Genomic DNA, 18,395 nt, shown 5'->3' on the forward strand with positions numbered 1-18,395 from the left:
TTTACATTCCGTGTATTACTGATATCTTATGATGTTTCTTTTTCTGTGTGACTTATTTCAGTTAGAATCATCATACCTGAATCCACTCATTGTGCTGCTAAGTGCCTGATGACATAGATTTCATTGCTGAGTGATATTGCTTTGTAAGTAAATACCACAACTTCTTTATCCATTTTTCACTTTCTGCGATGTTGAACTTGTACGGTAAACGCGGTTCTTGTAAACAGAGCCGTTCCAAACATTGGGGTGGCTGTGTCTTTTTGATTTTAATTTCCCTAAGCTATAGGACCATAAGTGGAAGTGCCCTAGGCTCTGTTGCTTTGTTTTTTAGATGTTTCAGGAAACACCATACATTTCTCCCGAGTGTCTGTTTGCAATTTACATCCCGCCCATCAGCATAACAAGGCTCCCAGTTCTCCATGGCCTGTCCTGCCTTTCTGGAGTTTACACTTTTTTCAGATGGCCCTTTTGACCGGGGGGAAGTGAGACTTCATTGTAGTGCAGATTTCCTTTGCAAGCTTGCTTGGTTGGCCAAAAAGGGCGTATGCGTTTTTTCCTGAATATATTCAGGAAAAAACGCATACGCCCTTTTTGGCCAAGTGCATCATTGTGGACGTTCTGCCTCTTTTCCTATGCTTTCAATGCAATTCCACTCTACCTCCTGAAATCGGTTTCCTGCAATTCTGCCCCGCTTTCAAGTCCTCTTGGCAGCCTCACTTCAGTATATTTTTGGACGATAGCTGTCATTTATAACTCTGCAGGTTTGTGAATTACAGTGCCCCTGAGCTCCTTTCTTCAACTCGCTTTCTTGTGAGCTGGCCGCAACACCGCAGGATGGCTTCAGGCCCTAATCTGGTTCCGGCACGGCACGCTGAGCCTTTGGTTATTTCCTCTTCCTGGTGGGAAATGAGAGTTAAATTTGCCCGTCCAGACACCTCCAGCTAGTCTCTCATTGGTTCTCCCTATTCCTGTTCATCTTCCGCAGAAATTGCAAACTGGGCCAAACAGGAGGTTAAAGGCACTGGCTCTCCAAGTGGGGAGAGTGTTAGTAAAGCGTCTGGAATGTTGCACCTGAGTACCAGGGGAAGAAAACTGAGACATAGTTGAACACGTCTCCCGTTCACACGGTTGATCATACTCTGGGTTCCACATCCATGTTTTAGCTGAAGGAAGAATACCTTAAACCTGGAGAGTTGAGACCCGTGGAATGGGTACCATGCAATATGACTTCAAAGGGTCTTCATTTGCTCACCGAACCTCTCCAATCCTATCACTGCTGCGTTTATGCCCCTGTACACACGCTTGATTCTCTTTTGGAGACGTAGCAATCCATAGGTTTTAAGATACTTACTAGTCAGGTACATTCTTAGGCGTTTAATATGGGGTGTTGAGTCCATTTCGTTGAGCAAGGAGTAGCTCTTGTCTATTCCATATTTGGCTTAAGGAACTTTATCTGTGCTCATTTCAATCTCTGGTTTTATGCAGCACCCCAACTCACCTTTCCCCTTAAGCAAGCATAAGTTGGTTTTCTAAATTTGAGACCCTGTTCTGTTTTGGAATTCAGTTCCTGTGTAGCCAAGTTTACATTGCATGTATTAGTGATATCTTATGATGTTTCTTTTTCTGTGTGACTTATTTCAGTTAGAATCATCGTACCTGAATCCACTCATTATGCTGCTATGGGCCTGATGACATAGATTTCATTGTTGAGTGATACTGCATTGTACGTAAGTACCACAAGTTCTTTATCCATTTTTCACTTTCTGTGATACTGAACTTGTACGGTAAACGAGGTTCTTGTAAACAGAGGCGTCCCAAATTTTGGGGTGGCTGTGTCTTTTTGATTTTAATTTCCCTAAGCTATAGGACCATAAGTGGAAGTGCCCTAGGCTCTGTTGCTTTGTTTTTTAGATGTTTCAGGAAACACCATACACTTCTCCCGAGTGTCTGTTGGCAATTTACATCCCGCCCATCAGCATAACAAGGCTCCCAGTTCTCCATGGCCTGTCCTGCCTTTCTGGAATTTACACTTTTTTCAGATGGCCCTTTTGACCAGGGGGAAGTGAGACTTCATTGTAGTGCAGATTTCCTTTGCAAGCTTGCTTGGTTGGCCAAAAAGGGCATATGCGTTTTTTCCTGAATATATTCAGGAAAAAACGCATACGCCCTTTTTGGCCAAGTGCATCATTGTGGACGTTCTGCCTCTTTTCCTATGCTTTCAATGCAATTCCAGTCTACCTCCTGAAATTGGTTTCCTGCAATTCTGCCCCACTTTCAAGTCCTCCTGGAAGCCTTACTTCAGTGTATTTTTGGACGATAGCTGTCATTTATAACTCTGCAGGTTTGTGCATTACAGTGCCCCTGAGCTCCTTTCTTCAACTCGCTTTCTTGTGAGCTGGCCGCAACACCGCAGGATGGCTTCAGGCCCTAATCTGGTTCTGGCACGGCACGCTGAGCCTTTGGTTATTTCCTCTTCCTGGTGGGAAATGAGAGTTAAATTTGCCCGTCCAGACACCTCCAGCTAGTCTCTCATTGGTTCTCCCTATTCCTGTTCATCTTCCGCAGAAATTGCAAACTGGGCCAAACAGGAGGTTAAAGGCGCTGACTCTCCAAGTGGGGAGAGTGTTAGTAAAGCGTCTGGAATGTTGCACCCGAGTACCAGGGGAGGAAAACTGAGACATATTTGAACACGTCTCCCGTTCACACGGTTGATCATACTCTGGGTTCCACATGCATGTTTTAGCTGAAGGAAGAATACCTTAAACCTGGAGAGTTGAGACCCGTGGAATGGGTACCATGCAATATGACTTCAAAGGGTCTTCATTTGCTCACCGAACCTCTCCAATCCTATCACTGCTGCGTTTATGCCCCTGTACACATGCTTGATTCTCTTTCGGAGACATAGCAATCCATAGGTTTTAAGATACTTACTAGTCAGGTACATTCTTAGGCGTTTAATATGCGGTGTTGAGTCCATTTCGTTGAGCAAGGAGTAGCTCTTGTCTATTCCATATTTGGCTTAAGGAACTTTATCTGTGCTCATTTCAATCTCTGGTTTTATGCAGCACCCCAACTCACCTTTCCCCTTAAGCAAGCATAAGTTGGTTTTCTAAATTTGAGACCCTGTTCTGTTCTGTAATTCAGTTCCTGTGTAGCCAAGTTTACATTCCATGTATTACTGATATCTTATGATGTTTCTTTTTCTGTGTGACTTATTTCAGTTAGAATCATCATACCTGAATCCACTCATTGTGCTGCTATGGGCCTGATGACATAGATTTCATTGCTGAGTGATATTGCTTTGTTAGTAAATACCACAACTTCTTTATCCATTTTTCACTTTCTGCGATGTTGAACTTGTACTGTAAACGGGGTTCTTGTAAACAGAGCCATTCCAACCTTTGGGGTGCCTGTGTCTTTTTGATTTTAATTTCCCTAAGCCATAGGACCATAAGTGGAAGTGCCCTAGGCTCTGTTGCTTTGTTTTTTAGATGTTTCAGGAAACACCATACACTTCTCCCGAGTGTCTGTTGGCAATTTACATCCCACCCATCAGCATAACAAGGCTCCCAGTTCTCCATGGCCTGTCCTGCCTTTCTGGATTTTACACTTTGTTCAGATGGCCCTTTTGACCGGGGGGAAGTGAGACTTCATTGTAGTGCAGATTTCCTTTGCAAGCTTGCTTGGTTGGCCAAAAAGTGCGTATGCGTTTTTTCCTGAATATATTCAGGAAAAAACGCATACGCCCTTTTTGGCCAAGTGCATCATTGTGGACGTTCTGCCTCTTTTCCTATGCTTTCAATGCAATTCCAGTCTACCTCCTGAAATCGGTTTTCCTGCAATTCTGCCCCGCTTTCAAGTCCTCTTGGCTGCCTTACTTCAGTATATTTTTGGACGATAGCTGTCATTTATAACTCTTCAGGTTTGTGAATTACAGTGCCCCTGAGCTCCTTTCTTCAACTCGCTTTCTTGTGAGCTGGCCGCAACACCGCAGGATGGCTTCAGTCCCTAATCTGGTTCCGGCATGGCACGCTGAGCCTTTGGTTATTTCCTCTTCCTGGTGGGAAATGAGAGTTAAATTGGCCCGTCCAGACACCTCCAGCTAGTCTCTCATTGGTTCTCACTATTCCTGTTCATCTTCCGCAGAAATTGCAAACTGGGCCAAACAGGAGGTTAAAGGGACTGACTCTCCAAGTCAGGAGAGTGTTAGTAAAGCGTCTGGAATGTTGCACCCGAGTACCAGGGTACGAAAACTGAGACATATTTGAACACGTCTCCCGTTCACACGGTTGATCATACTCTGGGTTCCACATGCATGATTTAGCTGAAGGAAGAATACCTTAAACCTGGAGAGTTGAGACCCGTGGAATGGGTACCATGCAATATGACTTCAAAGGGTCTTCATTTGCTCACCGAACCTCTCCAATCCTATCACTGCTGCGTTTATGCCCCTGTACGCATGCTTGATTCTCTTTTGAAGACATAGCTATCCATAGGTTTTAAGATACTTACTAGTCAGGTACATTCTTAGGCGTTTAATATGGGGTGTTGAGTCCATTTCGTTGAGCAAGGAGTAGCTCTTGTCTATTCCATATTTGGCTTAAGGAACTTTATCTGTGCTCATTTCAATCTCTGGTTTTATGCAGCACCCCAACTCACCTTTCCCCTTAAGCAAGCATAAGTTGGTTTTCTAAATTTGAGACCCTGTTCTGTTTTGGAATTCAGTTCCTGTGTAGCCAAGTTTACATTCCGTGTATTTGTGATATCTTATGATGTTTCTTTTTCTGTGTGACTTATTTCAGTTAGAATCATCGTACCTGAATCCACTCATTATGCTGCTACGGGCCTGATGACATAGATTTCATTGCTGAGTGATACTGCATTGTACGTAAGTACCACAAGTTCTTTATCCATTTTTCACTTTCTGTGATATTGAACTTGTACGGTAAACGAGGTTCTTGTAAACAGAGGCGTCCCAAACTTTGGGGTGGCTGTGTCTTTTTGATTTTAATTTCCCTAAGCTATAGGACCATAAGTGGAAGTGCCCTAGGCTCTGTTGCTTTGTTGTTTAGATGTTTCAGGAAACACCATACACTCCTCCCAAGTGTCTGTTGGCAATTTACATCCCGCCCATCAGCATAACAAGGCTCCCAGTTCTCCATGGCCTGTCCTGCCTTTCTGGATTTTACACTTTTTTCAGATGGCCCTTTTGACTGGGGGGAAGTGAGACTTCATTGTAGTGCAGATTTCCTTTGCAAGCTTTCTTGGTTGGCCAAAAAGGGCGTATGCGTGTTTTCCTGAATATATTCAGGAAAAAATGCATACGCCCTTTTTGGCCAAGTGCATCATTGTGGACGTTCTGCCTCTTTTCCTATGCTTTCAATGCAATTCCAGTCTACCTCCTGAAATCGGTTTCCTGCAATTCTGCCCCGCTTTCAAGTCCTCTTGGCAGCCTTACTTCAGTATATTTTTGGACGATAGCTGTCATTTATAACTCTGCAGGTTTGTGAATTACAGTGCCCCTGAGCTCCTTTCTTCAACTCGCTTTCTTGTGAGCTGGCTGCAACACCGCAGGATGGCTTCTGGCCCTAATCTGGTTCCGGCATGGCACGCTGAGCCTTTGGTTATTTCCTCTTCCTGGTGGGAAATGAGAGTTAAATTTGCCCGTCCAGACACCTCCAGCTAGTCTCTCATTGGTTCTCCCTATTCCTGTTCATGTTCCGCAGAAATTGCAAACTGGGCCAAACAGGAGGTTAAAGGCGCTGACTCTCCAAGTGGGGAGAGTGTTAGTAAAGCGTCTGGAATGTTGCACCCGAGTACCAGGGGAGGAAAACTGAGACATATTTGAACACGTCTCCCGTTCACACGGTTGATCATACTCTGGGTTCCACATGCATGTTTTAGCTGAAGGAAGAATGCCTTAAACCTGGAGAGTTGAGACCCGTGGAATGGGTACCATGCAATATGACTTCAAAGGGTCTTCATTTGCTCACCGAACCTCTCCAATCCTATCACTGCTGCGTTTATGCCCCTGTACACATGCTTGATTCTCTTTCGGAGACATAGCAATCCATAGGTTTTAAGATACTTACTAGTCAGGTACATTCTTAGGCGTTTAATATGCGGTGTTGAGTCCATTTCGTTGAGCAAGGAGTAGCTCTTGTCTATTCCATATTTGGCTTAAGGAACTTTATCTGTGCTCATTTCAATCTCTGGTTTTATGCAGCACCCCAACTCACCTTTCCCCTTAAGCAAGCATAAGTTGGTTTTCTAAATTTGAGACCCTGTTCTGTTCTGTAATTCAGTTCCTGTGTAGCCAAGTTTACATTCCATGTATTACTGATATCTTATGATGTTTCTTTTTCTGTGTGACTTATTTCAGTTAGAATCATCATACCTGAATCCACTCATTGTGCTGCTATGGGCCTGATGACATAGATTTCATTGCTGAGTGATATTGCTTTGTAAGTAAATACCACAACTTCTTTATCCATTTTTCACTTTCTGCGATGTTGAACTTGTACTGTAAACGAGGTTCTTGTAAACAGAGCCATTCCAACCTTTGGGGTGCCTGTGTCTTTTTGATTTTAATTTCCCTAAGCTATAGGACCATAAGTGGAAGTGCCCTAGGCTCTGTTGCTTTGTTTTTCAGATGTTTCAGGAAACACCATACACTTCTCCCGAGTGTCTGTTGGCAATTTACATCCCGCCCATCAGCATAACAAGGCTTCCAGTTCTCCATGGCCTGTCCTGCCTTTCTGGATTTTACACTTTTTTCAGATGGCCCTTTTGACCGGGGGGAAGTGAGAGTTCATTGTAGTGCAGATTTCCTTTGCAAGCTTGCTTGGTTGGCCAAAAAGGGCGTATGCGTTTTTTCCTGAATATATTCAGGAAAAAACGCATACGCCCTTTTTGGCCAAGTGCATCATTGTGGACGTTCTGCCTCTTTTCCTATGCTTTCAATGCAATTCCAGTCTACCCCCTGAAATCGGTTTCCTGCAATTCTGCCCCGCTTTCAAGTCCTCTTGGCAGCCTTACTTCAGTATATTTTTGGACGATAGCTGTCATTTATAACTCTGCAGGTTTGTGCATTACAGTGCCCCTGAGCTACTTTCTTCAACTCGCTTTCTTGTGAGCTGGCCGTAACACCGCAGGATGGCTTCAGGCCCTAATCTGGTTCTGGCACGGCACGCTGAGCCTTTGGTTATTTCCTCTTCCTGGTGGGAAATGAGAGTTAAATTTGCCCGTTCAGACACCTCCAGCTAGTCTCTCATTGGTTCTCCCTATTCCTGTTCATCTTCCGCAGAAATTGCAAACTGGGCCAAACAGGAGGTTAAAGGCGCTGACTCTCCAAGTGGGGAGAGTGTTAGTAAAGCGTCTGGAATGTTGCACCCGAGTACCAGGGGAGGAAAACTGAGACATATTTGAACACGTCTCCCGTTCACACGGTTGATCATACTCTGGGTTCCACATGCATGTTTTAGCTGAAGGAAGAATACCTTAAACCTGGAGAGTTGAGACCCGTGGAATGGGTACCATGCAATATGATTTCAAAGGGTCTTCATTTGCTAACCGAACCTCTCCAATCCTAACACTGCTGCGTTTATGCCCCTGTACACACGCTTGATTCTCTTTTGGAGACTTAGCAATCCATAGGTTTTAAGATACTTACTAGTCAGGTACATTCTTAGGCGTTTAATATGGGGTGTTGAGTCCATTTCGTTGAGCAAGGAGTAGCTCTTGTCTATTCCATATTTGGCTTAAGGAACTTTATCTGTGCTCATTTCAATCTCTGGTTTTATGCAGCACCCCAACTCACCTTTCCCCTTAAGCAAGCATAAGTTGGTTTTCTAAATTTGAGACCCTGTTCTGTTTTGGAATTCAGTTCCTGTGTAGCCAAGTTTACATTCCGTGTATTACTGATATCTTATGATGTTTCTTTTTCTGTGTGACTTATTTCAGTAAGAATCATCATACCTGAATCCACTCATTATGCTGCTACGGGCCTGATGACATAGATTTCATTGCTGAGTGATACTGCATTTTACGTAAGTACCACAAGTTCTTTATCCATTTTTCACTTTCTGTGATGTTGAACTTGTACGGTAAACGAGGTTCTTGTAAACAGAGGCGTCCCAAACTTTGGGGTGGCTGTGTCTTTTTGATTTTAATTTCCCTAAGCTATAGGACCATAAGTGGAAGTGCCCTAGGCTCTGTTGCTTTGTTTTTTAGATGTTTCAGGAAACACCATACACTTCTCCGGAGTGTCTGTTGGCAATTTACATCCCGCCCATCAGCATAACAAGGCTCCCAGTTCTCCATGGCCTGTCCTGCCTTTCTGGATTTTACACTTTTTTCAGATGGCCCTTTTGACCGGGGGGAAGTGAGACTTCATTGTAGTGCAGATTTCCTTTGCAAGCTTGCTTGGTTGGCCAAAAAGGGCGTATGCGTTTTTTCCTGAATATATTCAGGAAAAAACGCATACGCCCTTTTTGGCCAAGTGCATCATTGTGGACGTTCTGCCTCTTTTCCTATGCTTTCAATGCAATTCCAGTCTACCTCCTGAAATCGGTTTCCTGCAATTCTGCCCCGCTTTCAAGTCCTCTTGGCAGCCATACTTCAGTATATTTTTGGACGATAGCTGTCATTTATAACTCTGCAGGTTTGTGAATTACAGTGCCCCTGAGCTCCTTTCTTCAACTCGCTTTCTTGTGAGCTGGCCGCAACACCGCAGGATGGCTTCAGTCCCTAATCTGGTTCCGGCATGGCACGCTGAGCCTTTGCTTATTTCCTCTTCCTGGTGGGAAATGAGAGTTAAATTTGCCCGTCCAGACACCTCCAGCTAGTCTCTCATTGGTTCTCACTATTCCTGTTCATGTTCCGCAGAAATTGCAAACTGGGCCAAACAGGAGGTTAAAGGGACTGACTCTCCAAGTCGGGAGAGTGTTAGTAAAGCGTCTGGAATGTTGCACCCGAGTACCAGGGGAGGAAAACTGAGACATATTTGAACACGTCTCCCGTTCACACGGTTGATCATACTCTGGGTTCCACATGCATGATTTAGCTGAAGGAAGAATAACTTAAACCTGGAGAGTTGAGACCCGTGGAATGGGTACCATGCAATATGACTTCAAAGGGTCTTCATTTGCTCACCGAATCTCTCCAAACCTATCACTGCTGCGTTTATGCCCCTGTACGCACGCTTGATTCTCTTTTGGAGACATAGCAATCCATAGGTTTTAAGATACTTACTAGTCAGGTACATTCTTAGGCGTTTAATATGGGGTGTTGAGTCCATTTCGTTGAGCAAGGAGTAGCTCTTGTCTATTCCATATTTGGCTTAAGGAACTTTATCTGTGCTCATTTCAATCTCTGGTTTTATGCAGCACCCCAACTCACCTTTCCCCTTAAGCAAGCATAAGTTGGTTTTCTAAATTTGAGACCCTGTTCTGTTTTGGAATTCAGTTCCTGTGTAGCCAAGTTTACATTCCGTGTATTAGTGATATCTTATGATGTTTCTTTTTCTGTGTGACTTATTTCAGTTAGAATCATCGTACCTGAATCCACTCATTATGCTGCTACGGGCCTGATGACATAGATTTCATTGCTGAGTGATACTGCATTGTACGTAAGTACCACAAGTTCTTTATCCATTTTTCACTTTCTGTGATAGTGAACTTGTACGGTAAACGAGGTTCTTGTAAACAGAGGCGTCCCAAACTTTGGGGTGGCTGTGTCTTTTTGATTTTAATTTCCCTAAGCTATAGGACCATAAGTGGAAGTGCCCTAGGCTCTGTTGCTTTGTTGTTTAGATGTTTCAGGAAACACCATACACTCCTCCCAAGTGTCTGTTGGCAATTTACATCCCGCCCATCAGCATAACAAGGCTCCCAGTTCTCCATGGCCTGTCCTGCCTTTCTGGATTTTACACTTTTTTCAGATGGCCCTTTTGACTGGGGGGAAGTGAGACTTCATTGTAGTGCAGATTTCCTTTGCAAGCTTGCTTGGTTGGCCAAAAAGGGCGTATGCGTGTTTTCCTGAATATATTCAGGAAAAAATGCATACGCCCTTTTTGGCCAAGTGCATCATTGTGGACGTTCTGCCTCTTTTCCTATGCTTTCAATGCAATTCCAGTCTACCTCCTGAAATCGGTTTCCTGCAATTCTGCCCCGCTTTCAAGTCCTCTTGGCAGCCTTACTTCAGTATATTTTTGGACGATAGCTGTCATTTATAACTCTGCAGGTTTGTGCATTACAGTGCCCCTGAGCTCCTTTCTTCAACTCGCTTTCTTGTGAGCTGGCTGCAACACCGCAGGATGGCTTCAGGCCCTAATCTGGTTCCGGCATGGCACGCTGAGCCTTTGGTTATTTCCTCTTCCTGGTGGGAAATGAGAGTTAAATTTCCCCGTCCAGACACCTCCAGCTAGTCTCTCATTGGTTCTCGCTATTCCTGTTCATCTTCCGCAGAATTTGCAAACTGGGCCCAACAGGAGGTTAAAGGGACTGACTCTCCAAGTGGGGAGAGTGTTAGTAAAGCATCTGGAATCTTGCACCCGAGTACCAGGGTACGAAAACTGAGACATATTTGAACACGTCTCCCGATCACATGGTTGATCATACTCTAGGTTCCACATGCATGTTTTAGCTGAAGGAAGAATACCTTAAACCTGGGTAGTTGAAACCCGTGGAATGGGTACCATGCAATATGACTTCAAAGGGTCTTCATTTGCTCACTGAACCTCTCCAATCCTATCACTGCTGCGTTTATGCCCCTGTACACATGCTTGATTCTCTTTCGGAGACATAGCAATCCATAGGTTTTAAGATACTTACTAGTCAGGTACATTCTTAGGCGTTTAATATGCGGTGTTGAGTCCATTTCGTTGAGCAAGGAGTAGCTCTTGTCTATTCCATATTTGGCTTAAGGAACTTTATCTGTGCTCATTTCAATCTCTGGTTTTATGCAGCACCCCAACTCACCTTTCCCCTTAAGCAAGCATAAGTTGGTTTTCTAAATTTGAGACCCTGTTCTGTTCTGTAATTCAGTTCCTGTGTAGCCAAGTTTACATTCCATGTATTACTGATATCTTATGATGTTTCTTTTTCTGTGTGACTTATTTCAGTTAGAATCATCGTACCTGAATCCACTCATTATGCTGCTACGGGCCTGATGACATAGATTTCATTGCTGAGTGATACTGCATTGTACGTAAGTACCACAAGTTCTTTATCCATTTTTCACTTTTTGTGATATTGAACTTGTACGGTTAACGAAGTTCTTGTAAACAGAGGCGTCCCAAACTTTGGGGTGGCTGTGTCTTTTTGATTTTAATTTCCCTAAGCTATAGGACCATAAGTGGAAGTGCCCTAGGCTCTGTTGCTTTGTTTCTTAGATGATTGAGGAAACACCATACACTTCTCCCGAGTGTCTGTTGGCAATTTACATCCCGCCCATCAGCATAACAAGGCTCCCAGTTCTCCATGGCCTGTCCTGCCTTTCTGGATTTTACACTTTTTTCAGATGGCCCTTTTGACCGGGGGGAAGTGAGACTTCATTGTAGTGCAGATTTCCTTTGCAAGGTTGCTTGGTTGGCCAAAAAGGGCGTATGTGTTTTTTCCTGAATATATTCAGGAAAAAACGCATACGCCCTTTTTGGCCAAGTGCATCATTGTGGACGCTCTGCCTCTTTTCCTATGCTTTCAATGCAATTCCAGTCTACCTCCTGAAATCAGTTTCCTGCAATTCTGCCCCGCTTTCAAGTCCTCTTGGCAGCCTTACTTCAGTATATTTTTGGACGATAGCTGTCATTTATAACTCTGCAGGTTTGTGAATTACAGTGCCCCTGAGCTCCTTTCTTCAACTCGCTTTCTTGTGAGCTGGCCGCAACACCGCAGGATGGCTTCAGGCCCTCATCTGGTTCCGGCACGGCACGCTGAGCCTTTGGTTAATTCCTCTCTATGGTGGGAAATGAGAGTTAAATTTGCCCGTCCAGACACCTCCAGCTAGTCTCTCATTGGTTCTCCCTATTCCTGTTCATCTTCCGCAGAAATTGCAAACTGGGCCAAACAGGAGGTTAAAGGCGCTGACTCTCCAAGTGGGGAGAGTGTTAGTAAAGCATCTGGAATCTTGCACCCGAGTACCAGGGTACGAAAACTGAGACATATTTGAACACGTCTCCCGTTCTCATGGTTGATCATACTCTAGGATCCACATGCATGTTTTAGCTGAAGGAAGAATACCTTAAACCTGGGTAGTTGAAACCCGTGGAATGGGTACCATGCAATGTGACTTCAAAGGGTCTTCATTTGCTCACCAAACCTCTCCAATCCTATCACTGCTGCGTTTATGCCCCTGTACACATGCTTGATTCTCTTTCGGAGACATAGCAATCCATAGGTTTTAAGATACTTACTAGTCAGGTACATTCTTAGGCGTTTAATATGCGGTGTTGAGTCCATTTCGTTGAGCAAGGAGTAGCTCTTGTCTATTCCATATTTGGCTTAAGGAACTTTATCTGTGCTCATTTCAATCTCTGGTTTTATGCAGCACCCCAAGTCACCTTTACCCTTAAGCAAGCATAAGTTGGTTTTCTAAATTTGAGACCCTGTTCTGTTCTGTAATTCAGTTCCTGTGTAGCCAAGTTTACATTCCGTGTATTACTGATATCTTATGATGTTTCTTTTTCTGTGTGACTTATTTCAGTTAGAATCATCACACCTGAATCCACTCATTGTGCTGCTAAGGGCGTGATGACATAGATTTCATTGCTGAGTGATATTGCTTTGTAAGTAAATACCACAACTTCTTTATCCATTTTTCACTTTCTGCGATGTTGATCTTGTACTGTAAACGACGTTCTTGTAAACAGCGGCGTCCCAAACTTTGGGGTGGCTGTGTCTTTTTGATTTTAATTTCCCTAAGCTATAGGACCATAAGTGGAAGTGCCCTAGGCTCTGTTGCTTTGTTTTTTAGATGTTTCAGGAAACACCATACACTTCTCCCGGGTGTCTCTTGGCAATTTACATCCCGCCCATCAGCATAACAAGGCTCCCAGTTCTCCATGACATTTCCTGCCTTTCTGGATTTTACACTTTTTTCAGATGGCCCTTTTGACCGGGGGGAAGTGAGACTTCATTGTAGTGCAGATTTCCTTTGCAAGCTTGCTTGGTTGTGCAAAAAGGGCGTAAGCGTTTTTTCCTGAATATATTCAGGAAAAAATGCATACGCCCTTTTTGGCCAAGTGCGTCATTGTGGACGTTCTGCCTCTTTTCCTATGCTTTCAATGCAATTCCAGTCTACCTCCTGAAATCGGTTTCCTGCAATTCTGCCCCACTTTCAAGTCCTCTTGGCTGCCTTACTTCAGTATATTTTTGGACGATAGCTGTCATTTATAACTCTGCAGGTTTGTGAATTACAGTGCCCCTGAGCTCCTTTCTTCAACTCGCTTTCTTGTGACCTGGCCGCAACACCGCAGGATGGCTTCAGGCCCTAATCTGGTTCCGGCACGGCACGCTGAGCCTTTGGTATTTCCTCTTCCTGGTGGGAAATCAGGGTTAAATTTGCCCGTCCAGACACCTCCAGCTAGTCTCTCATTGGTTCTCCCTATTCCTGTTCATCTTCCGCAGAAATTGCAAACTGGGCCAAACAGGAGGTTAAAGGCGCTGACTCTCCAAGTGGGGAGAGTGTTAGTAAAGCGTGTGGAATGTTGCACCCGAGTACCAGGGGAGGAAAACTGAGACATATTTGAACACGTCTCCCGTTCACACGGTTGATCATACTCTAGGTTCCACATGCATGTTTTAGCTGAAAGAAGAATACCTTAAACCTGGAGAGTTGAGACCCGTGTAATGGGTACCATGCAATATGACTTCAAAGGGTCTTCATTTGCTCACTGAAGCTCTCCAATCCTATCACTGCTACGTTTATGCCCGTGTACACACGCTTGATTCTCTTTTGGAGACATAGCAATCCATAGGCTTTAAGATACTTACTAGTCAGGTACATTCTTAGACGTTTAATATGGGGTGTTGAGTCCAATTCGTTGAGCAAGGAGTAGCTCTTGTCTATTCCATATTTGGCTTAAGGAACTTTATCTGTGCTCATTTCAATCTCTGGTTTTATGCAGCACCCCAACTCACTTTTCCCCTTAAGCAAGCATAAGTTGGTTTTCTAAATTTGAGACCCTGTTCTGTTCTGTAATTCAGTTCCTGTGTAGCCAAGTTTACATTCCGTGTATTAGTGATATCTTATGATGTTTCTTTTTCTGTGTGACTTATTTCAGTTAGAATCATCGTACCTGAATCCACTCATTATGCTGCTACGGGCCTGATGACATAGATTTCATTGCTGAGTGATACTGCATTGTACGTAAGTACCACAAGTTCTTTATCCATTTTTCACTTTCTGTGATATTGAACTTGTACGGTAAACGAGGTTCTTGTAAACAGAGGCGTCCCAAACTTTGGGGTGGCTGTGTCTTTTTGATTTTAATTTCCCTAAGCTATAGGACCATAAGTGGAAGTGCCCTAGGCTCTGTTGCTTTGTTTTATAGATGTTTCAGGAAACACCATACATTTCTCCCAAGTGTCTGTTGGCAATTTACATCCCGCCCATCAGCATAACAAGGCTCCCAGTTCTCCATGGCCTGTCCTGCCTTTCTGGATTTTACACTTTTTTCAGATGGCCCTTTTGACCGGGGGGAAGTGAGACTTCATTGTAGTGCAGATTTCCTTTGCAAGTTTGCTTGGTTGGCCAAAAAGGGCGTATGCGTTTTTTCCTGAATATATTCAGGAAACAACGCATACGCCCGTTTTGGCCAAGTGCATCATTGTGGACGTTCTGCCTCTTTTCCTATGCTTTCAATGCAATTCCAGTCTACCTCCTGAAATCGGTTTCCTGCAATTCTGCCCCGCTTTCAAGTCCTCTTGGCAGCCTTACTTCAGTATATTTTTGGACGATAGCTGTCATTTATAACTCTGCAGGTTTGTGAATTACAGTGCCCCTGAACTCCTTTCTTCAACTCGCTTTCTTGTGACCTGGCCGCAACACCGCAGGATGGCTTCAGGCCCTAATCTGGTTCCGGCACAGCACGCTGAGCCTTTGGTTAATTCCTCTTCCTGGTGGGAAATGAGAGTTAAATTTGCCCGTCCAGACACCTCCAGCTAGTCTCTTATTGGTTCTCGCTATTCCTGTTCATCTTCCGCAGAATTTGCAAACTGGGCCCAACAGGAGGTTAAAGGGACTGACTCTCCAAGTGGGGAGAGTGTTAGTAAAGCATCTGGAATCTTGCACCCGAGTACCAGGGTACGAAAACTGAGACATATTTGAACACGTCTCCCGATCACATGGTTGATCATACTCTAGGTTCCACATGCATGTTTTAGCTGAAGGAAGAATACCTTAAACCTGGGTAGTTGAAACCCGTGGAATGGGTACCATGCAATATGACTTCAAAGGGTCTTCATTTGCTCACTGAACCTCTCCAATCCTATCACTGCTGCGTTTATGCCCCTGTACACATGCTTGATTCTCTTTCGGAGACATAGCAATCCATAGGTTTTAAGATACTTACTAGTCAGGTACATTCTTAGGCGTTTAATATGCGGTGTTGAGTCCATTTCGTTGAGCAAGGAGTAGCTCTTGTCTATTCCATATTTGGCTTAAGGAACTTTATCTGTGCTCATTTCAATCTCTGGTTTTATGCAGCACCCCAACTCACCTTTCCCCTTAAGCAAGCATAAGTTGGTTTTCTAAATTTGAGACCCTGATCTGTTCTGTAATTCAGTTCCTGTGTAGCCAAGTTTACATTCCATGTATTACTGATATCTTATGATGTTTCTTTTTCTGTGTGACTTATTTCAGTTAGAATCATCATACCTGAATCCACTCATTGTGCTGCTAAGGGCCTGATGACATAGATTTCATTGCTGAGTGATATTGCTTTGTAAGTAAATACCACAACTTCTTTATCCATTTTTCACTTTCTGCGATGTTGAACTTGTACTGTAAACGAGGTTCTTGTAAACAGAGCCGTTCCAACCTTAGGGGTGGCTGTGTCTTTTTGATTTTAATTTCCCTAAGCTATAGGACCATAAGTGGAAGTGCCCTAGGCTCTGTTGCTTTGTTTTATAGATGTTTCAGGAAACACCATACACTTCTCCCGAGTGTTTGTTGGCAATTTACATCCCGCCCATCAGCATAACAAGGCTCCCAGTTCTCCATGGCCTGTCCTGCCTTTCTGGATTTTACACATTTTTCAGATGGCCCTTTTGACCGGGGGGAAGTGAGACTTCATTGTAGTGCAGATTTCCTTTGCAAGCTTGCTTGGTTGGCCAAAAAGGGCGTATGCGTTTTTTCCTGAATATATTTAAGAAAAAATTCATACGCCCTTTTTGGCCAAGTGCATCATTGTGGACGTTCTGCCTCTTTTCCTATGCTTTCAATGCAATTCCAGTCTACCTCCTGAAATCGGTTTCCTGCAATTCTGCCCCGCTTTCAAGTCCTCTTGGCAGCCATACTTCAGTATATTTTTGGACGATCGCTGTCATTTATAACTCTGCAGGTTTGTGAATTACAGTGCCCCTTAGCTACTTTCTTCAACTCGCTTTCTTGTGACCTGGACGCAACAGCGCAGGATGGCTTCAGGCCCTAATCTGGTTCCGGCACGGCACGCTGAGCCTTTGGTTATTTCCTCTTCCTGGTGGGAAATGAGAGTTAAATTTGCCCGTCCAGACACCTCCAGCTAGTCTCTCATTGGTTCTCCCTATTCCTGTTCATCTTCCACAGAAATTGCAAACTGGGCCAAACAGGAGGTTAAAGGCGCTGACTCTCCAAGTGGGGAGAGTGTTAGTAAAGCGTCTGGAATGTTGCACCCAAGTATCAGGGGAGGAAAACTGAGACATATTTGAACACGTCTCCCGTTCACACAGTTGATCATACTCTGGGTTCTACATGCATGATTTAGCTCAAGGAAGAATACCTTAAATCTGGAGAGTTGAGACCCGTGGAATGGGTACCATGCAATATGACTTCAAAGGGTCTTCATTTGCTCACCGAACCTCTCCAAACCTATCACTGCTGCGTTTATGCCCCTGTACACATGCTTGATTCTCTTTTGGAGACATAGCAATCCATAGGTTTTAAGATACTTACTAGTCAGGTACATTCTTAGGCGTTTAATATGGGGTGTTGAGTCCATTTCATTGAGCAAGGAGTAGCTCTTGTCTATTCCATATTTGGCTTAAGGAACTTTATCTGTGCTCATTTCAATCTCTGGTTTTATGCAGCACCCCAACTCACCTTTCCCCTTAAGCAAGCATAAGTTGGTTTTCTAAATTTGAGACCCTGTTCTGTTTTGGAATTCAGTTCCTGTGTAGCCAAGTTTACATTCCGTGTATTAGTGATATCTTATGATGTTTCTTTTTCTGTGTGACTTATTTCAGTTAGAATCATCGTACCTGAATCCACTCATTATGCTGCTACGGGCCTGATGACATAGATTTCATTGCTGAGTGATACTGCATTGTACGTAAGTACCACAAGTTCTTTATCCATTTTTCACTTTCTGTGATACTGAACTTGTACGGTAAACGAGGTTCTTGTAAACAGAGGCGTCCCAAACTTTGGGGTGGCTGTGTCTTTTTGATTTTAATTTCCCTAAGCTATAGGACCATAAGTGGAAGTGCCCTAGGCTCTGTTGCTTTGTGTTTTAGATGTTTCAGAAAACACCATACACTTCTCCCGAGTGTCTGTTGGCAATTTACATCCCGCCCATCAGCATAACAAGGCTCCCAGTTCTCCATGGCCTGTCCTGCCTTTCTGGATTTTACACTTTTTTCAGATGGCCCTTTTGACCAGGGGGAAGTGAGACTTCATTGTAGTGCAGATTTCCTTTGCAAGTTTGCTTGGTTGCCCAAAAAGGGCGTATGGTTTTTTCCTGAATATATTCAGGAAAAAACGCATACGCCCTTTTTGTCCAAGTGCATCATTGTGGACGTTCTGCCTCTTTTCCTATGCTTTCAATGCAATTCCAGTCTACCTCCTGAAATCGGTTTCCTGCAATTCTGCCCCGCTTTCAAGTCCTCTTGGCAGCCTTACTTCAGTATATTTTTGGACGATAGCTGTCATTTATAACTCTGAAGGTTTGTGCATTACAGTGCCCCTGAGCTCCTTTCTTCAACTCGCTTTCTTGTGACTTGGCCACAACACCGCAGGATGGCTTCAGGCCCTTATCTGTTTCCGGCACGGCACGCTGAGCGTTTGGTTAATTCCTCTTCCTGGTGGGAAATGAGAGTTAAATTTGCCCGTCCAGACACCTCCAGCTAGTCTCTCATTGGTTCTCGCTATTCCTGTTCATCTTCCGCAGAAATTGCAAACTGGGCCAAATAGGAGGTTAA

The sequence above is a fragment of the Pseudorca crassidens genome, unplaced genomic scaffold (assembly GCF_039906515.1).
Source record: "Pseudorca crassidens isolate mPseCra1 unplaced genomic scaffold, mPseCra1.hap1 Scaffold_85, whole genome shotgun sequence".
Classification (NCBI taxonomy): domain Eukaryota; kingdom Metazoa; phylum Chordata; class Mammalia; order Artiodactyla; family Delphinidae; genus Pseudorca; species Pseudorca crassidens.